This window comes from Felis catus, chromosome A1, assembly GCF_018350175.1.
Source record: "Felis catus isolate Fca126 chromosome A1, F.catus_Fca126_mat1.0, whole genome shotgun sequence".
Lineage (NCBI taxonomy): Eukaryota > Metazoa > Chordata > Mammalia > Carnivora > Felidae > Felis > Felis catus.
In genome coordinates this window covers 31,437,080-31,443,327 of record NC_058368.1, presented here as the reverse complement: position 1 = coordinate 31,443,327, position 6,248 = coordinate 31,437,080, and the positions used below count along the sequence as shown (strand labels likewise).

The 6,248-nt window shown below is 34.9% G+C and overlaps 1 non-coding gene across 1 annotated transcript; it reads left to right on the top strand.

The window, feature by feature from the left end:
- The first annotated feature begins 3,155 nt into the window (after window positions 1–3,155).
- Window positions 3,156–3,259, top strand: LOC111556986. Its single transcript, XR_002736699.1, has one exon. It is a non-coding gene; the product is annotated as a U6 spliceosomal RNA (small nuclear RNA).
- Window positions 3,260–6,248: the final 2,989 nt, after the last annotated feature.

Genomic DNA, 6,248 nt, shown 5'->3' with positions numbered 1-6,248 from the left:
CAGCCCATACTACTATTTCTCGAGTAGTATTTCATTTATAGATATATCACAGTGTACTCACCCGTTTACTTCCTCATGGACATTTGGATTGTTTCCAGCTTTGGTGATATTGCCAGTAAAACAGCTATAAATCTTTGCATATGTGTCTTGATATGAATATAACTTTTCATTTGTCTTATATAAATACCTAGAACTGGAATGGCAAGTCATTATGGTCAGGTATTTCTACTGGCAATTTACGAAAATTTAGACGTTGAACAACATGCTCAATGTTTTTACTTTGGCCATTCTAATAGGTGTGTGTAACCACACTATGGTTTTGACTTGCATTTCTCTGATGATTAATCATGCTGAACTTTTTTTATGTCTTCATTTGAGAAAGGAAATGTCACCTTTGGTGAAGTGTATAAAAAACTTTGGCTTATTTTTTTATTAGGTTGTTTGCTTTCTTAATATGGAGTTTTAAGAGTATCATATATATTCTAGATATAAATATTTTATCAGATATAAAATTTGCAAATATTTTTTCTCTGTCATGGTTTGTCTCTTCCTATTAGTCTTTGCTAATTTTGATGAGATCAAACTAATAGATTTTTGTCTTTTATGGGTTTTGTTTTTGGTTCATCTAAGAAATTTTTTCATTAACAAAGTCAAAAAAAATTTTCCCTTCTAAGTTTTCTTGTAGAAGTTTTAGTTTTATGAAACATATTTAAGATTAAGATCAATTTTGAATTAATTTTTGCATATGGAGCAAGGCATGGGTAGTTCATTTTGTGCACATACAAAGCCAATTGTTCCAGCAAAATGTGTTGAAATAACTTAGTTTCTCCACTGAATTGCCTTTGCATCTTTGCTAAAAATCAATTGAATATATACAAGTGGGACTTATCTGGGCTCTCTATTCCATTGATCTTTTCTCTATCTTGACATGAATATGATACAGGCATGATTATTTCAGCTTTATAAAAAGTCTTAATGCTAGCTAATGTGAGTCTTTCAACTTTGTTCTTATTTTTTCAAAGTTGTTTTTATTATTCTTGGTATTCTGCATTTATATATGAATTTTGGAATCATCTTGTCAATTTCTAACAATGCAGAACCTGCTGAGATTTTGATAAGGATCACATAGAATTCTTATAGATCTATTTTGGGACCATTGTCATCTTAGCAATATCGAACCTCCAATTCCTAAAACCAATATAACTATTTTCAGGTCTTTAATGCTTCTCAGCAATGATTTGAGCATACAAGTCTTATGTACCTATAGTTGAATATATCCCTAGTATTTAATATTTTTGATGGTACTGTTTAATTTCAATTTATTTTATTGTTTGTGTATAGAAGTATGGTTGGTATTTTTATTATGAACTGGCATCCTGCAAATGTGCTAAACTAACTTATTAGTTCTGGATTTGGGGGGAGTTTTGTTTTGTTTTTTGGGGTTTGCTTTACTTATTAATTTTTTAAAATATTCAACAGTTTTTTTCACTTAGACAATCCGAAATCCTAAATGCCATGCCTTCTCCAGGCTCCTATCTCCACTTCCCCAGCTCAGAAAGTCACTAAATGGGCTTTCACACTCTGTGTTGCTCCTCCTGGAAAGTTTTCCACTTAGTAAGTTGGAGCAACAGGAAGTTTTCTTATTTGTTTTATTTCTCCCAGAAAGCACTGACCTATCCAAAGTCATCTTGAGAGCTATTGTTTTATATAGTCAGTTTTTTAGTTCTTTGTTGTTTGAAGATAAATTTATACCTTGCTATTCCAATTTGGCCAGAAGCAGATGTAGGTATCGTATGTTTCCATTCACACAAACATTCACCTCCTGTTCTCAATTTTTTTGTAAATTGAGATATGATTTACATATCATACCACCCACTCTTTTAAAGTATACAATTGAATGCATTTTAGTATATTCACATAATTGTGTAATAATCACAATAAATCACAATCTATTTAATTCCAGAACATTTTCATCATATGAAAAATAAAGAATGATAACCACTATCTCTATGGATTTTTTGCATTGGCCATTTCACATACATGGAACCATGCAATATGTGGCTTTTGTGTCTGACTTCTTTCAGTAAGCATAATATTTTCAAGTATTGTCAATGCTTAGGGTCAATCAGTAATATATTGTTATGGTTAAGTAATAATGCATTATATGGATATACCACTTTTTACTTACTCTTTAATCAATGGATAGATATTTGAGTTGCTTGCACATTTTGATTATCATAAATAATGTTGCTATTGAAATTAATGTACATATTTTTGGGGTGCCTGGGTGGCGCAGTCAGTTAAGCGTCCGACTTCAGCCAGGTCACAATCTCGCGGTCCATGAGTTCGAGCCCCGCGTCAGGCTCTGGGCTGATGGCTCGGAGCCTGGAGCCTGTTTCCGATTCTGTGTCTCCCTCTCTCTCTGCCCCTCCCCCGTTCATGCTCTGTCTCTCTCTGTCCCAAAAATAAATAAAAACATTGAAAAAAAATTAAAAAAAAAGAAATTAATGTACATATTTTTATAGGTATATATTTTCAACTGTTTTGGATATATAGCTAGAAATATAATTGCTAGATCATATGTTTAGTTTTGGAGGAACTGCCTAACTATTTTCGAGAGTGATCTTTTGTTCCCTGTGCATGATAGCCTGGAATCTTTCTCCACTCAATAAACTGTGGCTAAATTTTGTATCAACCATAAACACAAGGTTTGTAGGACTGTATCCAGATAGCACACCTGAGTGGGTGGAAATGGAAGGAAAAAAAATAGCAGCACTACATAAATTTCAGACTTTTGTTATAAAAAGGATAATCTTTTCATTACATAGCTGAGCAAACTCTTGGGTCACACTACTTTACCTCAGTACTCATGTGGAACAAAACAATGTGAATATCTAGACTGGTGAATTTAGTCTGTAATAGTATTCTTCCCTGGAGACAAAGGAACTAATACAACGTCTTCTTTGTAAATTATGCGCAAGCTTGTCTGTGGTAGAATTAAAAGCGGGCCTAGAGTTAAGAGTACATTTTAAACGTTCTCCCAATAAATAAATCAGGAAATAAATAAATAAATGGTAACTAAGTGAGGTGATAGATAGGCCAATTAGTGTTAGTGTGGTAATCATTGCAGATGCGTATGTATGTCAGAATATCAGGTGCTTACTTGGGCAGCCCAGGTACTGGGGTTGGAGAACTACAGAGATTAGTGTGGCCCCTGCGCAAGGATGACATGCAAATGTGTGAGGCGTTCCCTAGTTAAGCAGTAAAGCATCATGCTGTGTGTCTTAAATATATACAATTGAGTTTTATTTGCCAATTATACCTCATAAAACTGGGGAAAGAAAGCTGAATGTAGAACTTCTTGCAAGCAATCCAGGCCTTAAAAAAATATCTAGGTTAACTTTTTTAAAAAGCTATGAGCTTTTTTAAAAAGGGTGAGGAAATCTTACTGGCTTAATTATGATTGAAAAACAGTGATTACAGTTTGTTGAAAAAAAGTTGAGTAAATTAATGGAACCATGGCTCTTTGATTTTGACAATGAATAAGGGAAAGGTAAGAAAAAGAGTATTAAGGGCTCTTGGGTGGCTCAGTGGGTTGTGTCAGACTCTATTTCAGCTCAGGAGACTCTTTATCTCTGGTGAGATTGAGCCCCTCATTGGGCTCTGTGCTCGGTATGGAGCCGGTTTGGGACTCTGTCTCCTTCTGCCCCTCCCCCATGTGTGCACACATGCACGCGCACGGGCTCTCTCTCTCAAAGGACAAAAAAAAGAGTGCTAAAGAGTAGTTGAAAAACAGATGATTTTCCAAAAATGTCCATTCATAGTGCTGTATATTGGTCAATCCAAGTGTTGTAAGACTTACCTTGGGGTTATTCTAAGGTTCTGTTCATACTCCAGTTGAATATTTGGAAGGGCACATGCAAATGTTTGCAGAATGTTAAGTGGTTGGAAATGTTCAGAAGGAAAATATTTGTCCTAGAAGAGGGAAAGAAATCCATGTTATATCGTTGAAATAGAATATGTGAAGTCAGGGAAATCAGGGGAATAAACCTTGGTTTCCAAAGAAATAGAAAACCTACAGATGAGAAAATTTCAGAATTATAAGGAATGAGGCAGTCTAAGAATCTAGTAAGAGTTTATCCAGAGTTAAAATCTCAGTAAAGGCTGAAACTATACTTGTCCATTCCCCGTTGCTTCAGCAATAAGCCCCCCTTTATGGTACTAGAACAACCAATGTGCAATGTAAAAAAAAAAAAAAAAAAAAAAAAAGGCCTTAATTACAGGAGTGCTCATTTCCCTTGGATAGCTTCACATTTAGGGAGAATTTAGGGGAAGAAATTGGGGGGATTTTTTGATACAGAAAATAAATAATGCCATGAGGAAAAGAAATTAAATTTTTATATAAAAGATTTTAATATCATCTTATACACTAAAATGAATTTTGGGGTATGCTGTATATCCAGTGACTCCAGTCAGAATCTATGAAAGTATAAATAATGTGCTTGTGTGTCTACATATAATCATTTGTTGTTCATACTTCATCATCATCAGAAGACTTCTTTGGATTTGGAAAAGGTGGCAGCCCATGCCAACAGCATACACTATTTTGCATTGGAAATCTTCTCCATGTATCAAATTCCAACTATTATGGCATAAATTTCTTGAGTAAAGACACCATATTTTTTTTTTAATTTTTTTTTTCAACATTTATTTATTTTTGGGACAGAGAGAGACAGAGCATGAACGGGGGAGGGGCAGAGAGAGAGGGAGACACAGAATTGGAAACAGGCTCCAGGCTCTGAGCCATCAGCCCAGAGCCCGACGCGGGGCTCGAACTCCTGGACCGCGAGATCGTGACCTGGTTGAAGTCGGACGCTTAACCGACTGCGCCACCCAGGCGCCCCAAGACACCATATTTTTAATGTTGCATGAGACTGTACACATAGTAAGTGTAAAATAAAAATTTCTGAAGGATAAAGAGGTAAATAGATACAATTTTAGGATGCTTAAATTCTATATGCACAAACTGAACTTAGTAACTCAAGAAATATTAAATATATGTATTATTGCATTTTATAAAGAGAAAAATTCTTTATGCAGTACAGCTTGAATCAAAAATACATTTTCTTCCAAGTTACCACATCAATTTAAGCATCTAGGTTGCTAATGTTATATTCAAACCAACTAAAATATCAGTTTTCCATTTTTTCCCCAAAACACAATATATAGAATTTTACATTGGAAAGGGAGGGGGCTGCAGGGGGTGGGGAAGAGAATTGACAGATAGGGGAAGGGAGTGTCTTTCTTTACTAAATGGCTGGACAGGCAGAGAAAATTTTGAAACTCCGAGACAGGTGATGACATCTAAAATGGCATGTCAAAGTGTTGAAACAAATGAGAAATGAATATAAGATCCAAATTTCTTATAAATACATGCAATAAAAATGTTTCATTTTAATGCATTTCATCACTTCTATAAATTAATTAACTGTTCTTTTCCATTTTCTTCTTTCTTTCTTCCTTTCCTTTTTGTATCATTATTTTAAGTTCTATATATGAAATCCGAGCCCTAGCAATGCCTTGGAGATATCTCATAGATGGATAGGAAATTGCTAACAATGCAAGCCAATGTAAAAAGGAAATAACAGAAATAGGTCATGACCATGATTGTCATAGCATATGTTGCCGAGGGCTTTATCCTGCCATCTCGAGAACCTTCTGCTAATAGAGCAGAGCTGTCAGGCAAGGCCATCGTATCAATCTTCTCATGTTACTTTAATGCTGCTGTCCCATGATTTCTACTTTACAAAACATACTTCAGGGGTGTCTCAGCTATGCTCATGAGATTAGCAGGAGTGAAAGTAAATGTTTGGACTCGGAATTTAGCTCTACAAATAATTTAAGAAAGAGGAAAGAATTTAGGTCTCAGAAGATAGCAAATTTTCATAATAACTTTACCTCCCCAGGTAAAGATGTAGTCTAAAGAACCAAGATGGAAATGTCTCCTTCACTATTCTACAGGTTTATTTTGAACACAGATTCCACACAACTAAAGTGCAGAATATAACTTCATTTGAATATTCTTAATTACTGATACTCATACTGACCAGAATCAGGAATATTATGTTAATCATGCTTGCCTTTCTCACTCACTGATGATTATTCACTCACTTGTCTATTAAGAATGGTCTTAAGGGGTATCTGGGTGGCTCAGTTGGTTAAGCACCAACTTCGGCTCAAATCATGAG